Source organism: Pinus tabuliformis, chromosome 6, assembly GCF_031772625.1.
Source record: "Pinus tabuliformis cultivar Carrire ecotype Pingquan chromosome 6, CPIR1, whole genome shotgun sequence".
NCBI lineage: Eukaryota > Viridiplantae > Streptophyta > Pinopsida > Pinales > Pinaceae > Pinus > Pinus tabuliformis.
Genome location: NC_142292.1, coordinates 853,362,134 through 853,382,007, shown reverse-complemented (window position 1 = coordinate 853,382,007; position 19,874 = coordinate 853,362,134). Strand labels below are relative to the sequence as shown.

Here is a 19,874-nt window from a genome sequence, read left to right as displayed (position 1 = left end):
ACGATAAATCTTAAAGACTAGGAGGCAAAAAAATTCCTCACAGTGTAGGTGGAGAAATACGGTGGCATCCATGCTTATTTAGGGCCTAGTGATCCAGTGGGGATTGTGGTAAATCGTAAGGAAGCCTGGTTGGTTCTGTTGTGAGTCCCACATTCTTGCTTGGAATATGGCATGGGGGTGATTGACTGAAAGAATATTTTGGTCATCTAATCTATGGTCGTGTGGTTTGTGGAAGTCCCAGACTTGGGTGGCTTGTGTATTCATTAATAAGAGCTCTCTCCCCTTAGTATTTCATGTGTAAATGTACTGGTTCATATGTGGTTCTTATGGTTGTTATATCCTTGTTATTTTTGTTGGTTATATGTTGGTTATGAGTATGTTTTATGACAAACTTGATGTATGGCTCTCATCATGTTTTGATTTGCAAATGAACGTAGAATGAATATATCATCTAGTATATGGTAATGCACCTATTATGATAGAGAATCAATTCTTCTTTACTAATCTTAGATAAGTATTAGACCCCTATGCTTAGATATGTTGTTATGACTTGAAGATTACATATTTGTGACATGTTTGATGAAATGCCTATCATGGCTAGTAAGGGTCAGATCAAATACTTGTACCAATGATTGCATTAGTAGCTTTATTCCATTTTTATTTATCATTTATGAAAGTTTCATGAAGTTCTGGGCAGTGGTCTGTGTCCCGGCCCTAAAAAAGTGGCACAAAATCCAGGGTCGATGGCTCAGAAATGGCTGAAAAATCCACAGTCGTTGGAATTCCTTGTTGTGGGAGTGAATGGAAGGCCTCAGTCACATGCATGACTTGTCATGGGAGCGACTGAGGGTCCAAATCAGTGAAATGTCAATTTTTCTTAGGGATTGGTCACCTGGAAAGGTTGGTTGGTTCCTGAAGGTTCTATAGCATGTGTGGAAGGTCATAATAGTTTTGTTTTATCGATTCCACTTCCTTAACTTTACATGGGGAGTTGAATCATATTATAGTAGCCTCTCGTCACATGTTTACCCTAGTGGGTCGGTTAACTTGGGTAAATGTGGGAGGAGGATGTTACAATATCAGTCCTTTTTGATGATTCTCAGATAAGTATGAGACCCCTATGCTCAGATCTATTATTGTGACTTGTAGATTACATGTTCTTGATGTGTTTGACGAAATTCCTGTCATGTTTAGTAGGGGTCAGATCAAGTCCTTGTTCAAGTGTTTGCATTATTAATCGTGTTTCAATGTTATTTATCATTTTTGGAAGTTTCATGAAGTTTTGGGTAGTGGCCTAAGTCTTGGCCTTGAAAAAGTGGCACAAAATCTGGGATTGTTGGCACTGAACTGCCTAAAAAAGGCCACAGTGGCATGGATACCTTGTTGTGGGAGCGACTAGAGGGTTCGATCACATGCATGCCTTGTCATGGGAGCGACTGGGGCTTTAGGGCAATGAAAAAGAAAGTTCTCTGAGGGGTTGGTTAGCTCCTAAAGGCTTTGTAGCTTCTGAGGAAGGTTAGATTGGTCTTGTCGTGTCGATTCCACTTCCTTAATTGTACATGGGGATTTGAATCATATCATAGTAACTCTTCATCACATGTTTGCCTCGGTGGACTAGTTAGCTTGGGTAAATGTGGGACGTGTTACACTATAGGCATTGTTAAAGATAATCTCTCGATCGATCCCTTGTTTTCACTAGGAGTGAAGAGCTCGATTGACCTATGTTAGCTAGATCGAGATATATCTTAATCGAGCTATTGATAGCTAGGTTGAGTTATAGCTAGATCAAGCTATATCTCGATTGATCTTTTTTAATCATTAACCCCACCAACAACTAAATATCAATTGATAAATTATCAATTTAAAAGAGCTTGATCGAGCTCCATTTTCAAATTCTATTGTATTCTAGTGTTTCTGAACCTTGGATATTATAGCTTACATAATACTCCATAATACAACCATCACCATTTGAGATGCCCCACCAAAGGCTGTCTATAGTATTATTTTAACAAAATATTTTAAAATTTAATAAATTATGATTTTTTTTAATGAGATTGCACATTTTTTAATGTAAAGGTTATAACTATTGTTAAAACATCATACATGGAATTTCTTCAAAAGTTTACTTCTTTATAAAAAATAGTTCTTTGTAACTACATAGTTAGTCTTACTAAAAATTGTATACAAAACATTCCATATTTCCTTCCTAAAGCTTGATATCCAGAATTTCTGGATATTACTAATAATAAGTTATTCATCTAATGAATACACTACTGCTAGTTGCCTTATGCTAACTTCTCTTTGAGTGAGGGGAAATTTTCTTCTTGATATCCTTTTGGTCCTTGAGTTGGTGCACTATTTCTTCTTCTTAATATTTAATATGAGTGGATTTTGCAAAGGCTTTGTAGTCCAAGGTTATCGAGAAAGTTTTTATGTAGACTGAGTGTAAGGTTTCTTAGCATATTGTGCAATGCCTCAAGGATATCGATCGTTTCTTTCTAATCATCTACAATTTCATTAACCATGCATGTTGATTGACATATAGGTGTTTGAGGTGTTTATTTTATTGTATCTTAATGACAGTTGGAAAGAGAGAGGTCTTGTAAAAGTTGATAAACTCTTTGGGTCTCCCCAAGAATTTTTTTATTTCCATCATCACCTTGTGTTCCCTGACTACACCCACAATATCAAACTAAAATTCCAAACAAATAAAACCAAAGATGCCAATAAAGTGTTGGAAAATATAACTAGGTTTGGTCTTCATAATTTTTTTTGTACTTGTATCAATATATACTTCTTTTGAAAAGGAAAAGAAGAAGAGAGATTATTATTGCTATTTTTCTAGACAAGCATGTTCTTCATGCTTCTCAGTTTATTTGAGTCAAGAAGAAATTTTTTCATGTGGCAAAGTCCCTTTTGGACAATTTGTAACCAAAGAAAAATATTATCTTTGAGTCTAGAAGGGTATTTTTGACCCCTAAGACCAAGTTGGCCCTACCAAGAAGAAGTCGACCTAGAAAAGGCCAAATTCGACTACATGGATGGCTATATAAAGGAAGAGACTTATTTCTCATTTACACACTAGATACACAAGTTCGACCTCTAAAATAGAAGGAATAAAAAGAAATGCAAAGGCCAAGAAAGAAAGAAGAAAGCCAAGGAAGAAAGGAAAAATTATGAATTTTGATTGTTTCTGCTCACATGTGCAAGTTTCTGGAGCAAATGTACAAATTGCAGGTTCAAAAATTGCAGGGTCGAATTTCAAACTTGAGTTGCAGAGCCAAAAATCTGAGTTGGACCAGATTTGGTAAAGTTTGACTATTGTTGACTTTGACTTGCTTGAGGAAGGTTTTGAAGGAGGGATGACGTAGTGCTTGAGGAGGCCTTGGTCTTAGTCTTTGGGTCTTGGATGTCTCACTTTGATCTAGTTCTATAAGAAGAGAAGAGTTTACTAGGTTTTCCCCTTGGAGGGGATTTGCCCTGGCTTAGAGCCTATATCTTGCGATCTTCATGCATTTTATGTTTTGGTAATTGCTTGATGAAGAAGATATAATAAATTAATAAAATTCCAACAAACTCTCACAAGTATTATCAAGTAAGAGGAATCAACCCTATTCTACATCTATACCAATTTCTCAACATAAAGAACCTTTACACCAAATTGGTCATATTATAACTAGAGTGGAATAGAGAGTTTCTCACAGTGCTTGGAGAATTCATTGAAATAACAAACAATTTCACCAAATTCTCCTTGTGGTCTACTCCATGATGCCTATATGTAAGCAAGCCTAAAGGTGGGATAAAATAGAATGATATGACTTCATCTAAGAGAAGATATGAGTCTAAACTAACACTAAAATTTTAATGAGAGATAAGATTCAAAGAGAATGCTCCCATGAAAATGACATAGAGAAAGAGATGAGACACAAAGAGACTACCTAGAGAGCCACTAAAGAAACTAGACGAATATCAAAACTAAGAATTTATAGGTCACACTTCTCCTAAAGAAGTTTAACATATGAAAATTCCAAACAAACTACCCAAAGCATGATGCACAACTCACTACGGAAGTAGAGGCCCATGGGTGTCAACTGAGTTGGTCGTTGTCCCTAATTCCTTTATGCTTCAACATCCCACTACATATGCACCTTCCCATACTAGAACCTTTATTAACCCAAACCTAAATGAATATTTGCATGTGAAACAGAGTAATAGCCATCCTTAGCACTCTTGTCCTAAAACAATGGAGGTCAATTAGATAATTCACCTAATGTGAGGCCATGTGTGCAATTAATACTATAGCATTCAAATACATCAAATAATTAGGGGATGTTGCATAGATTTCAATTCCCATCCTTTTCAAGTTCACCCTCTAGTAATTCCATGGCAATTTTAGCTAATTTGTCCACCGCTTCATTGAGCATGTTTCACATGATAGAATGAAATTGTGCTAATCATTTTTCCTCCTCGGTTGCTTGGGCTATTACTTTTTCCAACCCACTCTCCACTAGGGAATACTTCCCTAGCATTTCCTAGATGACAATAATGGAATTCCCCACCACGATTAATGAAGTGACCTCAATCTCATTGACTAAGAGGAAACCTCTCAGAAGTGCATAAACTTCCGCCACATTATCTAACACTATTCTTAAGCTCCAATAGTATATTGCTACATGTATTCATTTGAGATCAAATATAATCTCTCTGCGCATATCAACCTTGATAATAAATTATAATATTAGTAATTTAATTAAGTTTTTATATAAAAATTGAAAAAATTCATTATATTGAAAATTGAAAATAAAGTTTGGTTATAAATTTGATTTACTGAAGAATAGTAAATAAAATTACATAAATTTGTAAATATTTGAACTAAATTTAATGTTGCCAAATAATAAATGATTTTTTATTTTTATTTTTGTTACATTGATTTTTTAAGCCATATCATATTATATATAATTAGGAGATACACGGTTAAAAGGTGCACAACATAATTGTCAAAAAGCATATAAGCATGCAAAAAGAGTAATGTTGGTATACCTAAAATACAATCAACTTTAAAAAATATACTAAAATATGTTAGCTGGTAATTTCTTTTTCGCCTTTGGGGAAGTGAAGAGAGATGTGTAAGTCCACTTCTATGGTTTTTCTCTTTTCCTTTAGTATCACCTTGGGTTTAACTGATAATTTATTTCTTGGTTTGAAGTAGTGTATAGGGAGTGGTATGTAGATTAAGAACCATATTCATGAATATTTTAAATGTTTTTTTTTTAATAAGGAGGTTTATAAAGTTTATATTATTAAGTAAAGATACTTATTCTATAATTGAGTATGAGGGTTATGTATAATTTTTTTCATGTTTAACTTGGAGTTGACAAGTATCTTTTTTAAAATAAAAATAAAATATTCTTTAAATTAAAAAATAATGTTTGGTTAATTTTTTACTTGAAAGTATTATAAAACGTAATCACATTCTAACTATGTTTGTTTTATTGGTTGTTAATATTACAACTCAATAAAAATGAGATATGGTAAAAATATTTCACTCCACTCTCAATTATAAATAAAATATTTTGATGTTGATACGAATAACATAATTTTATATTAACTTTTAAAATTATTTCAAAGTAGTTAAAACAAAAACACCAATAAAGTTGATATTATTTATATTTTCATGTTTAATTGGATAAGTAAATAAGCCGTTTCAATACCTATGTTAATTAATTTATTTTAATATCAAATTTGGAAAAAACATAAACATATATGTATGTATATGAACTGCAATAAAATATTTCAATATGCAAAGAGAAGTAACTAAAAGTGAAAAGATTCAATTCCTTAAGTATAACAATAATCAAAGGGAGGTGTAATAATTCAATTCTTAATATAAAATTAATATGTGACATTTAAAAAATATTAATAGTAATTAAAAATTTCAATGTGCATCATAAATAAGACATTCAATATCTAAAATTAAGTAACATTGAAATGTATTTAAAAATATATTAATAGAAAAAAACTTTAATGAGGAGTAATCCATAAATAAAATATCTCAATGCTTAGGTTAACTAAATTATTTCATTGTCAACAATTTACATATTATATATGTTTAGATAATCTTCGGCAAAATCACATAATCAATCTTTTGTCGACGCGTTTCGAACCAACCAATGTGGTTCATCGTCAGGACAAGTTGAAGAACCAATCCTGCTAAGCTGAATAAATAGAGAGTGCAGAGACTCCAACGGCTATATTGCCAACTGCTAAATTTGACCTAAGGATCCTAGTCAAACCCCTAACAATACTATAAATAGCTACAACAGGTAAACTTGTTAATTTATATCTAAAATTAGAATCGATTTGATATTTTTAGTATATAATATAATATCATATTAACTATAATGGTCATATGTCTATAATTATTATTATTTAAATATTATGTCATTCTTAAATTTAGTTATATTAGGTAATTTATTCTTTAAGATATACTATTCTACATTATATAATGGTCCAATCTAATAAAATAAGTTTATTAATAAATCTATATTTACTAAAATTCTTAATTCAATATTAAAAAACAAACAAATAAAATCCCTATTACCATTCTTAGACTAATATATATGAACATTATTAATTATAAAAATTAGTTATATATTTCAATTTAATACATATTAAATAATATACACAAAAACTATATTGAATTTATATTATATAAAACAAATAAATAAATTAATTTTATATAAATTAATTATATTATTATAATATAACAAATATATTAAATCTGCCATATATTTATATTTAATATATATTAAACAGATTAATATACAAATAAATTAATATTGAATTTATATTCTATGTAACAAAAATATATTAAATTAATATAAAATAAATTTATATTATTATAATTTAACAAATATATTAACTTTATATAAAATATATTAAACTTATATTATATATAACAAATAAATTTTAATCGGAGAAGGCTCACCTCCTAGAAGTTTTTGAGAAGAATGGTTACAATAGACACCTCTGTCAAAAAGCCTTCCTCAAGGCCAAGAAGGAGCCTTCAACCCGAAGGGTTCCTAAAGATCATGTCCTGGGTGTGAACCTTCCTTACATCCAAGGGACCACGGACAGGATTGCGAGGATTCTAAGGAAGTATGATGTATCCGCAACTTTTAGACCTCTCAATACTATCCGTGGCTCCCTCAAGTCTGTAAAAGACCCGGTTGACCCTAAGAGCATGAAGGGTGTCTATGTCATTCCCTGTTCCTGTGGGACCCCTTATATTGGTGAAACTAGTCAGTCTATCAATCAGCGGATCAGTGAGCATTCGGCTGACTTAAGACATGGTAGGACCAAGTCCTCAGCCCTGGCTGAGCATGCGGGGAAGACTATGCATCATATATGCATAGAGGATGCTCAAGTCATTGCCAAAATTCCGCAGTTTCACCATCGCAAATTTAGAGAGGCCCTGGAGATTGAGAAAAGGCCGAACAATCTTAATAGGGATGATGGTTGGAAGATTAGCCGTTGCTGGGTCCCAGCCCTGTCTTCCTAGCCTCCTCATTCCTCTTTGGGTTAGGTCTTAGGGTTTCTGTCTTCCTCCTCCTTTAATTTCTCTTTTGGCAGGTTTGTCCTTTGAATGTAGAGTGAATATAAATCATTAAGTTGAATTTAAATTTATTTGTTATATATAAGTTTATTATATTTTATATAAAGTTAATATATTGTTAAATTATAATAATATAAATTTATTTTATATTAATTTAATATAATTTTGTTATATAGAATATAAATTCAATATTAATTTATTTGGTATATATAATATAAATTTATTTGTATATTAATCTATTTAATATAGATTAAAATTTATTTGTTATATATAATATAAGTTTAATATATTTTATATAAAGTTAATATATTTGTTAAATTATAATAATATAAATTTATTTTATATTAATTTAATATATTTTTGTTACATAGAATATAAATTCAATATTAATTTATTTGTATATTAATCTGTTTAATATATATTAAATATAAATATATGGCAGATTTAATATATTTGTTATATTATAATAATATAATTAATTTATATAAAATTAATTTATTTATTTGTTTTATATAATATAAATTCAATATAGTTTTTGTGTATATTATTTAATATGTATTAAATTGAAATATATAACTAATTTTTATAATTAATAATGTTCATATATATTAGTCTAAGAATGGTAATAGGGATTTTATTTGTTTGTTTTTTAATATTGAATTAAGAATTTTAGTAAATATAGATTTATTAATAAACTTATTTTATTAGATTGGACCATTATATAATGTAGAATAGTATATCTTAAAGAATAAATTACCTAATATAACTAAATTTAAGAATGACATAATATTTAAATAATAATAATTATAGACATATGACCATTATAGTTAATATGATATTATATTATATACTAAAAATATCAAATCGATTCTAATTTTAGATATAAATTAACAAGTTTACCTGTTGTAGCTATTTATAGTATTGTTAGGGGTTTGACTAGGATCCTTAGGTCAAATTTAGCAGTTGGCAATATAGCCGTTGGAGTCAAGGCACTCTCTATTTATTCAGCTTAGCCGGATTGGTTCTTCAACTTGTCCTGACGATGAACGACACTGGTTGGTTCGAAACGCGTCGACAAAAGATTGATTATGTGATTTTGCCGAAGATTATCTAAACAATGTTATGGATCACAGAAGTCTAAATTCCTTAATATTATATATGGTTTAAAACAATAATATTAATGGTAGTAATAATACTAATAATAATATGTATATACATTATGTAAAGTAATTGAAAATTTAATTTATTTTGTTATAACATTTCAAGTATCATTATTTTACATTTGACCCTTTTATTAAGAGTTAATTTTGAATGGAACAAATATTTGTTGGAATTGTATGTTTAAGTTATTTCATTCTATGTATTGAAGGGATTTTCAAGGGGTTGAATCCATATATGTATTCAAAAATGCAATCTAAAAAATGAATATATATATATATATATATATATATATATAGAGAGAGAGAGAGAGAGAGAGAGATCTTAACCATCATCTATCAAGATCCTAGAGAAATGCAATCTTTGGAGATGCAATTTTTTAAAGTTTTACACTATAAAAATGGTTTGCATCTCAAGAAATTACAATGTTATTCATTGTCATAAACACTTACAAAAATTGAACGAAGAAATGTGTTGTTACCTTGGAGGGTTTCCTCTTGCCATCATAATGTCTTTCAAATTTCTTGAAGATTCATTGAATCCATGTAAATTAACCCTTATAGAATTGATTTTATAGCTAATAGGGCCAATAAAATATAGAATAGACCAAAACATGCCAACTAAAGAAGGAATTGACCAAATCTTTGTATGAGATTCGGAGACCCTCTCCCAGATAGCTTAAACCATAAGTTTTTGGAACAAAAGCTGGAAAGACCAAACAAGACTACCCAAGGACACTGGAGTAAGAGGAAAGGGATGAGGACACTGGAGTAAGAGGAAAGGGATGATATTTCCTAGCGCGAACCCTCATAAACTATCATCATAATTCAAAAATTGATGCCAAAGCCAAGAGTGCAGGGCTTGGAGAAACCTAAAATTGCATCCCAATAACCAAACCATTGAAAAATGAACTAGTGCCATAAGGTAAATCTTCTTAGAGTTTCATAAAACAAGAGGCGGAGAGAGTTAGAGAATGGGTTTGAAAGATATCCACCAAAGCAATTACACCAGGAAAATGGAACAACAAGCTCAACCTTTGAACCTAGAAAATCAAATATGAATCAAAGCATAATCTTCACATTTGAACCTAGAAAATAAAATATGAATCAAAGCATAATCTTCACATTTTAGACTAGACCACGTCTCCCAATATTCCATCTCATGTGTAAGAATCCAAATCCAAAATGATGAATACAACTTGCATGCCACAAACCAAAGCTTGGATCCTTGCAAGTCTTTTCCACAAGCCTTTAGACAAGGGCAAAGGTTGACAATCCATATAGTTAATAATGTGAAGTCATTAAGGGAACTTTGATTTTTAAAATGAACTTCTAAAAGAAATTAATAAAATAATAGTTAAAATAATAAAATAACAATTATGATTTTTGAAAAGAAAAGAAAAAAACCTATCTTTTTATAATTGTATTGTTAACTTATCTCTTTATCTCTTTATAGTTTTAATTAAATGTTAAGTGTAAATAGTTTTATATGTAAAATTAAATTTCTCATCAAACCACACCAAGATAAATTAAAAATATATAATAAAAAAAATGTGGTTTTTCAACCAATTCCCATACTTCACTTGAATAAGCATATAAAGAAATAAATTAAAATTTTAGTTTTCTCTTTTCTCTCCCTATATTTTTACCCTTGTGACTTAAAAATAAATGAAAAATTTAGTTTTCATTTTCTCTCCATATATTTTTACCCTTGTGATTTAAAAATAAATAAAAAATTTAGTTTTCTTTTTTCTTTCCATATATTTTTACTCTCGTGATGTGGGCAAGGCTTTTTCTCAAAATTCTCTCTGGTTTTTGCTACTTTTTGTTATTTCTAATAAAAAAATGTGTAGGGGTCCTTCTGCATCTTAGAGAGGCAGGGAAGAACCCGCATATGAATTATTATTTTTTTTATAATATAGTCCTTAAATTACACACATATACACACCCTCAATAAGATCATTACATTAAAATCAGTAAGATCATTATGTTAAAATGTTTTTGCTACTTTTTGTTATTTCTAATAAAAAAATGTGTAGGGGTCCTTCTGCATCTTAGAGAGGCAGGGAAGAACCCGCATATGAATTATTATTTTTTTTATAATATAGTCCTTAAATTTACACATATACACACCCTCAGTAAGATCATTACGTTAAAATCAGTAAGATCATTATGTTATTTTAACGTAGATAATATAAGACCTTAAACCTGAGTTGAACAACATTGCTGCTGCAGCAAGTCCACTATTTTTTGAAATAGTCCAATAAATCAAAATCAAATTAATGATAACTCGTAAGATCTCTGATTATGATTAACGATTTTATTCTGTGGTTGATTCTGAAGCGTAATCGCAGTAAACTTTCTCTCAAATTGCAAAGGAGTTATTTTATTCTGTGGTTGATTCTGAAGAGTAATCGCAGTAAACTTTCTCTCCAATTGCAAAGAAGAGTTATTTAATAACTCTCATTACCAGCGAAATTTTCGTTTCACCACTAATTAAGTTTTCGTTCTCCTTTTGTTGTATTAGGATTTTTAGGTGTGTTTGTGTGAAAAAAATAAAGATAGATGAATACTTGTGTTATATTTTAATGGTTGTCATGCGAAATTTTCGCTCCACCATGATATTTGGATTTTCAGATGTCTCTGCAAGAATGGATTAAAGATGGATACATGAATGTTATTAGCAGCGAATTTTTCGCTCTCAGTATTGTTGCATTTGGACCTTTGGATGTGTTTGTAAGAGTGAATTAAGATTGTGAGTTCATCGTCGTGTGATGAAGATGAGGCCACCCAATATGTCTCGTTTTTAATATTTTTCTCAAGTTTATTTTGGAATGTCCTTATCAGGACCACGCTATTTCCTTTTCCTATATTTGTCGTCTCACATAGTTCCACTGAACTAGAATTGCTCGTTCAATTTCGACAGATACACCAGATAGAGAGAGGGAGAAACTTTTGCTACATATTCATGTCAGTGTTTTAGAGTCGCCTGTCAAATTACAAATATGCTAGTTCTGAGGAGATGGTGGCAAATTACAAATATGCTAGTTCTGAGGAGATGGTGTACAAATTGTAATTCTCAAGTTTCCTCTATTCAAGTTTAGATATCAGGAGGAGGATCTGCATTGCTAGTTTTAGACAATTTGAACATGAATGGGGTGGAGAGAGTGTGGGACTCTGGGAAGAAGATGAGCAGAAATATGAGTAGAGTATGAATGGCAGCAGATCGAATTGGGGAGTTGAAGATGTGTTCGCCAGATCACGCAGAGAAGGAATTGAAGATGACGAAGAAGCTCTCAGATGGGCAGCTCTGGAAAAGCTGCCAACCTATGATAGGTTGAGAACCAGTATCATGCAAACACTTGAGGACAATCATAATTAGATGGGCGCTGGCTACAGAGAGGTGGATGTTCGGAAGCTCAGCCTCACGGAAAGGCAGGCCTTCATTGATCGTATCTTTAATGTGGCAGATGAAGATAACGAGAAATTCTTGAAGAAGCTCAGGAATCGTATTGACAGGTGAGCTAATTTGTCTGTGTATTTCACACCCACAGAAAAACTGTTCTGAGATTCCAATCTCAATTCACAATCCAGAACTCACATAAATATTGTTTTGCCATTGTAATTTTCAGAGTTCGTTTCCAGCTTCCAACTGTAGAAGTCCGATTTGAACACTTGAAAGTCGATGCCGAGTGTTATGTTGGTAGCAGGGGACTTCCTACACTATGGAATACTGCTAAAAACCTGGTGGAATACTTGTTCGGCATGGTTGGACTGTCACTCACAAAGAAAGTAAATCTCACAATTCTGAAAGACGCAAGTGGAATCCTCAAACCATCTAGGCAAATTTGTTGGTCCTCTTCGCTTTTAGTCAAGTCACACTAATGTACCGAATTTTTATGCAATTACTGTTAATTTATTTCAAATCTCCCTGGATTCGTCTTCTAGCCTGAGCTAGTAGGGGAACCTACGGCCCTGAAAATTCTTATCTGAAACATTGATGAATGCTTACACCATAATCTTTCACGGATAATGCAGAATGACTTTGTTGTTGGGGCCCCCTGGGTCTGGAAAGACAACATTGCTGCTAGCTTTGGCTGGAAAATTGGACCCTGGCTTGAAGGTTAAAGCCTTTTGCTATCCTGACTCAGCATTGTGGCATCCTATCTAGTGTTTCAGCAATAAAAAACGGTATTTACTAAATCATTCTGGAATGATCAGGTGACTGGAGAGATTACTTACAACGGGCATAGACTGGACGAGTTTGTTCCTCTCAAAACATCTGCTTACATAAGCCAGCGTGACTTACACGTCGCAGAAATGACAGTTAGAGAAACACTTGATTTCTCTACCAGATGTCAAGGTGTTGGTCATAGATTCGGTGGGCAATCTAACCAAATATCAAACCACCAGATTTACATTTCACTTAGTTTAGTTAATTAGTGCTCTGCATCACACTCTGAAGGAGTCTTTAAAGTGTATATGGAATCATATGTTTGTTGGCATATTCTTGATGCAGAGCTGCTTACCGAACTCACTAAAAGGGAAAGGAAGCTGGGATTTTTCCAGAGGCAGACGTTGATCTATTCATGAAAGTAAGCTCGGTTGTTTATGGACCACGTGCTTGCTTAGAGAAAAGCTTGATAGATTCTAATCTGTTGCGCAGATTAGGGATGACTATGCATAATGATGTCAATTTGGTTCTTTGATTGTATGGTAGCTTGCTTCTTGCAGGCAACAGCAATGGAAGGTGTGAAGAGTAGCCTTCAGACCGACTATATTCTCAAGGTAAATGAATTTGGAGGCAAACGTAGCTGTAATTCAAAGCTTTAATAAATATTATAGGTAGCAGATGAAATGCTAAAATTCAGTGCTGTACAATCCACGTGTCTAAACAGATGCTAGGCTTAGATGTTTGCGGAGATAGAATAGTTGGCAATGACATGCTGAGGGGAATCTCCGGTGGGCAAAAGAAACGTGTCACAACCGGTATGGTCGATAATCATATTGAAAATTCCTCTTCTCAAACTAGAGAGGTGTAATCCAAGTATAGATGTCATTGCTATGACTAAAATCAGTAAGTTTTGTTATAATTCATAAAAATTTCCATTTTACAGGGGAGATGATCGTTGGACCTACAAATACTCTTTTCATGGATGAAATATCAACAGGGCTGGACAGTTCTACCACCTATCAGATAGTGAAAAGCCTGCATCAGTTCACCCATCTTATGGATGCCACAATTCTCATGTCCCTGTTGCAGCCTGCATCGGAGATATTTAAGCTCTTTGATGACATTATTCTCTTATCAGAGGGTCAGATTGTCTACCATGGACCTAGGGTCAATGTCCTGGAATTTTTTAAAAGCTGTGGGTCCAAATGCCCTGAAAGAAAGGGCACTGCAGAGTTCTTACAAGAGGTACTTCAGACTTTAAAAAGTTCAAAACAACTTGGCTTTTCCATTCAATTGGAATATTATACTTCTATTTCCTCACCAACATCGACGGTTGCAGGTTACATCAAAGAAGGATCAAGAGCAATACTGGGAAGACAAGAAGCAACCTTATCGCTACATAGCTGTCAAGGAATTTGCATTAAGATTCAAGCAGTTTCAAGCAGGTTTGCATTTGGAAAATGAGCTCACTGTTCCCTATGATAGGAAGAGAGGTCACAGAGCAGCTTTGGTGTTCGATAGGAACACTATGCCCAAAATGGAGATCTTCAAGACCTGTTTCGCAAAAGAATGGCTTCTAGTCAAGCGGAATTACATTATATACAACTTCAAGATAACACAGACGAGTTCACACTGCACAGTCTAGAATTTGGCCTGATTTTAGATATATCATAGTTTATTTCAAAATATTAATCTTAGATGAGAACCAGCACTACAAAGATAAAGGATATCTAACAGGAACTATTTACTTTACAGATTACAGTTGGAGCCCTTTTCGCATCCACTGTATTCTTGAAGACTGAAATGAATCACAAGACCCAAAATGATGCAAATATATTCTTTGGAGCTCTTGTTTTCAGCCTCCTCGCCCTGGTGTTCAATGGATTTGTAGAATTGGCCATGACAATCATGAGGCTTCCTGTGTTTTTCAAGCAACGGGATTTACTCTTCTATCCGGCGTGGGCTTTCACTATTCCTACTTTTCTACTCAGAATTCCAATGTCATTATTGGAGGCTGGAGTTTGGGTAGTGACAACTTACTACACCATTGGGTTTGCCCCTGAAACTAGCAGGTACCATCAACGATTCAATCGTTTATCAGGATTGTCTCCATTCTTAGTAATAAAAGCTTAATATCTTCATTGCATTTGTTCCTTCTAGATGACCTCAATCTATCTACTCTGCAGGTTCTTTCGGCAATTTCTTATCCTTTTCCTAGTCAATCAGATGGCAATGTCCCTGTTCCGTCTTATGGCAGGAATTTGCAGAACAATGATATTAGCTAATACTGGAGGCTTTTTATCGCTTCTTCTCATTTTCATGCTTGGCGGATTCATTATCCCTAGAGGTTAGAATTTTAATTTCTTTCTAACTCACTCTCAAATACATAATAGTCCTGACAAATCAAGACTAGAATCTAGAAAATATTATTTAACAAGATGTCAAGAAGGAATTTACTTGTCACTTTAATCATATGATAGGGTTCTAGGTTTTCAACAGCGAAGTATACGTTTATAGTAAGATTGACAATAGATTTCTGACGCAGAGGACATCCCAAAATGGTGGATATGGGGCTACTGGTGTTCCCCTTTGATGTATGCAGAGAATGCGATTTCTGTAAATGAGATGCTCGCCCCTAGATGGATCATGGTAAGGCTTGAACCTTTTAATGCATTAAGAACTCCACAAAAGATTGTGGAATAGATGGGAATAACCTAGCATGAGTTTCCTTGAGGGAATGTTTTAATTATGAAGAGTTTTTCAAGTCTTATCAAAGTCACTCGTGTCATGGAACTGTGTTGGCCTTCAGAGTGCAGAGAAAGCCACAAATTTGGGTGTTTCCGTGCTGGAGAGTCGTGGCATTTTTCCACAGACATATTGGTATTGGCTAGGAGCTGGTGCCTTGTTGGGATTTTCAGTACTCTTCAACGTGCTTTTTACCTTGTCTCTTGCATATCTAAATCGTGAGCTTCTTCACTGTAGACACATATATGCCCTTCTCTTTCCATTCATATTTCTTTAACCAATTCATGTCAAAAATGAATAATGTTGGATTCGTTGTCAATAGCTCTTGGGAAACATCAAACTGTCATTTCCAAGGAATCTCTTGAAGAAATTCAAGACCAGGAGAATGGTACAGCACAAGGATACAATAGAAAGCCATCAAGATCAAGAAGAGGGTCTTCTGAAGATGACAATAATACTTGTAAGGCAACTGTTAACCTATTCTGGTGCAGAGTTTCTTGAACAAATTAAGGGGAGGAGATGGAATATGTACTCCATGATTTTGAGTGCTATAACAAATCCTTCATTGTTTGGTGTTACAGTTAAAATGCAGATCAGGAGAACGAGCAACCATTCAACTAGTTTTGAAAGCACCAATCAATTGGGTTTGGAGGCTGCAAAAGGAGTTGCTTGCAAGTGAGGAATGGTTCTTCCATTTGAATCCCTAGCCATGTCTTTTGAAGATGTTAATTACTTCATTGATATGCCCCCTGTATGGATTTTGAACCCTGAGACTGGTCTATTATGTGAATCAGCTATTGCCACCTTTTGTGGCTTCTGTTGCTTGAAGGGTTTTGCTGACAAGTTCTGAATTTGTCTACAGGAAATGAGGGAACAAGGAGTGACTGAAGGTAGACTAAAATTGCTCCAAGATGTTACTGGGGCATTCAGGCCCGGTGTTCTTACAGCATTGATGGGGGTCAGTGGCGCTGGTAAGACAACTCTCTTGGATGTCTTAGCTGGAAGAAAGACCGGAGGATACATTGAGGATAATATCTGAATCTCTGGATTTCCCCAAAAACAAGAAACCTTTGCTCGCATTTCAGGTTACTGTGAACAGAATGATATACATTCTCCTCAGGTCACTGTATGGGAATCCTTGTTATATTCAGCATTTCTCCGACTTCCAAAGGATGTTGACAAAGAAACCAGAATTGTAAGTCTACAACTATCATTTTTTCTGGTCTATCCTTCAATAGTGTTTTCTTTGACCTGGTATCAAATTGTCATGTTACTAACTTGCAAAACATTCTAATTTTTAGGCCTTTGTTGATGAGGTCATGGAACTAGTGGAATTAGTCAATTTAAGGGATGCACTGGTAGGCCTGCCTGGTATATCTGGATTGTCTACTGAACAAAGGAAAAGGTTAACAATAGCTGTGGAGCTTGTTGCAAATGCTTCTATAATTTTCATGGATGAACCCACATCTGGTTTGGATGCTAGAGCAGCTGCAATTGTGATGCGAACTGTTCGTAATACAGTAAATACTGGAAGGACTGTTGTCTGTACCATTCATCAGCCTAGCATTGACATCTTTGAAGCTTTTGATGAGGTAAACCAAGGTTAGATTATAAGATAACTCAATATCGTTTGTTTCAGAGATTGGTGTTGATTTCTGTCTTACCATGATGGGTTCAGCTATTGTTGATGAAAAATGGAGGGCAAGTCATTTTCTTCGGGCCACTAGGCCAGAATTCTCACAAGGTTGTTGAATACTTTGAGGTAAAAACTCGGCAGATTCTTGCAGTCAATAGTGAAGGAACAATTTTGAACAGAGCACTGCTAATTTAAAGGATAAATCTGAGTTAATTTTTTTTATCTGTCATGACAACTGCAGGCTATTCCAGGGGTGCCAAAGATCAAAGATAAATACAACCCAGCTACATGGATGTTGGAAGTTACATCTGCTGCTGCTGAACATGGTTTGGGGATAGACTTTGCACGGCATTACAAGAACTCTTCCCTTTATAAGTGAGCATTAAACTCATCAATATTTTCCCACTAGAATCCTTCTACTTATAATAGCTAGCATTACAAGGAGTCTACAACATAAAAGATATCGGCTTCAAACTTGCATTCTAACAATCATTCTTTTTCTGGCAATAAAGGTGGAACAAGGAATTGGTGAACGAGCTCAACACCCCATCTCCAGAAGCAAAGGATCTTTACTTTGCAGCCCAGTACTCACAATCATTCTTTGGACAGTTCAATTTGTGCTTCTGGAAGCAATGGTGGACTTACTGGCGAAGTCCTGATTATAACACTATTAGATTCATCTTCACATATATCTGTGCTATGGTCATTGGAACAATCTTTTGGAAGGTTGGCACAAAACGGTGTGTACTTAAGATATAACTATGTGAGAAAGATTACTGTTCAAAACATTTTGTTGTTTGGATTGACTAACAACAAAAATGTGTGATTCTCTTATTTTTTATGGTATGGACTCATCTTCTCTGCTACTAAGAAAGAGCTTGACTACATATATGATATCATGGACAACAGCAATGATCTTTTTATTGTTGCGGGGGCCTTCTATGGAGCGGTTACATTCTTAGGGCTTAGCAACTGTTCAACTGTACAGCCTGTGGTTGCGGTAGAGAGAACTGTGTTTTACAGAGAAAGGGCTGCAGGACTATACTCTGCTTTGCCATATGCTCTGGCTCAGGTTAGTCCTATATCACTGTTTCATTTTATTCTCGACCCTTACTGTCCACATTCAAACTCTTTATGTTCAAAAGCTTGGCGAATAACGCAGAATATCGGTTCTATATCATTGTCAATTCAAAATCAATCTATGGGGTCCATATCCTTGGGTTAATATGCCAACATCTTCCCGATAGCTCGTATCTGGATAGCACGATGTTTCTAGATGATAAGGGTACCCTGCGGTATTGTGGATGAAACAATTCCGGGTCTGAGGTCTTGGTTGGGTTTGGGAAGGTCTTGAAAGGTCCTACCTCGCCTCCACAGTGTTAACACCATCACGCTGAATTCTGGCAGCTATATAATTCTCCTTCCATTACTACGAATTTTTGTCAATTTTTCATTCCTGTAATTAGGTAGACGGATTGGATTCCTGTTTACATATGCAATCTCTGATGCATTTTTTTAACAGGTAGTGATTGAGATTCCGTACATATTCGTCCAGACAGTTATGTACACTCTTATCGTTTACAGTATGGTCCATTTTGAGTGGACAACTACTAAGTTTGGCTGGTTCTTCTTCCTGAAATACTTCACATTTCTGTACTTCACCTATTATGGGATGATGACGGTCTCCATTACTTCAAACCAACAAGTTGCCTCAATAGTAGCTTCAGCTTTCTACTGCCTTTTCAATCTGTTTTCAGGGTTCTTCATTCCTAAACCGGTATGTAACCTACTTTGTCCTGTTTCTTTATACTAAACTTTATGGACCATATAAGTAGGCCAGAATAGAATGTAAGTTTTTCTAAGTAACTCCATGCCTCCATGCTTATTAGGAACTCAGTGCTCATAGTATAACTTAACTTACTATAACTAAACCATCTTAATAATCAGCTTGTCATAATGGTTTCTGAATTGATGCAGCGAATCCCAAAGTGGTGGATGTGGTACTATTGGATATGCCCGCTTTCCTGGACCATCTATGGCCTCATTGCCTCGCAATATGGGGACGTTACATACCCTCTGGAAGTATTGGGTGAGGGAACGAAACCACTGAATAAGTTCGTGGAGGATTACTTCGGTTACAGGCATGATTTCTTGGGTGCAGTAGCTGGAGCCCTAGTCGGATTCTCAGTTTTCTTTGCGTTTATCTTTGCTTTTAAACATCAAGGTATTTAACTTCCAACACAGGTAAAAGACAAGGCAGAGGTATTGGGTGAAGGAACGAAACCACTGAGTAAGTTCTTGGAGGATTACTTTGGATACGGCATGATTTATTTGGTGCTGTAGCTGGAGCCCTGCTCGGATTCTATGCTTTCTTTGCATTTGACATCGAGCCATCGAACTTCCAACACAGGTTAAAGACATCGCAGAGGAGCTGCAAAATTCAGAGTTCTGCGATGCGGCCGTCTGAGTTTTTCCGTTTGTTTCTTGGATATTGAAATCCTTGTAATAGCAATCCTTACGTATGCTAACGTTTTGCTCTAGGACGTG

At 34.3% G+C, this 19,874-nt stretch overlaps 1 pseudogene across 1 annotated transcript; it reads left to right on the top strand.

Moving 5' to 3' along the window:
* The first annotated feature begins 11,684 nt into the window (after nucleotides 1-11,684).
* Nucleotides 11,685-19,575, top strand: LOC149261571 (ABC transporter G family member 35-like; annotated as a pseudogene). The gene is made up of 23 exons (XR_016258451.1): nucleotides 11,685-12,291; nucleotides 12,405-12,614; nucleotides 12,811-12,895; nucleotides 12,994-13,153; nucleotides 13,292-13,367; nucleotides 13,507-13,560; nucleotides 13,671-13,761; nucleotides 13,890-14,191; nucleotides 14,286-14,571; nucleotides 14,709-15,018; nucleotides 15,133-15,293; nucleotides 15,492-15,595; nucleotides 15,756-15,909; nucleotides 16,014-16,151; nucleotides 16,273-16,442; nucleotides 16,554-16,886; nucleotides 16,993-17,283; nucleotides 17,370-17,453; nucleotides 17,569-17,702; nucleotides 17,840-18,069; nucleotides 18,203-18,399; nucleotides 18,850-19,104; nucleotides 19,305-19,575. The product of XR_016258451.1 is annotated as an ABC transporter G family member 35-like (transcript).
* Nucleotides 19,576-19,874: the final 299 nt, after the last annotated feature.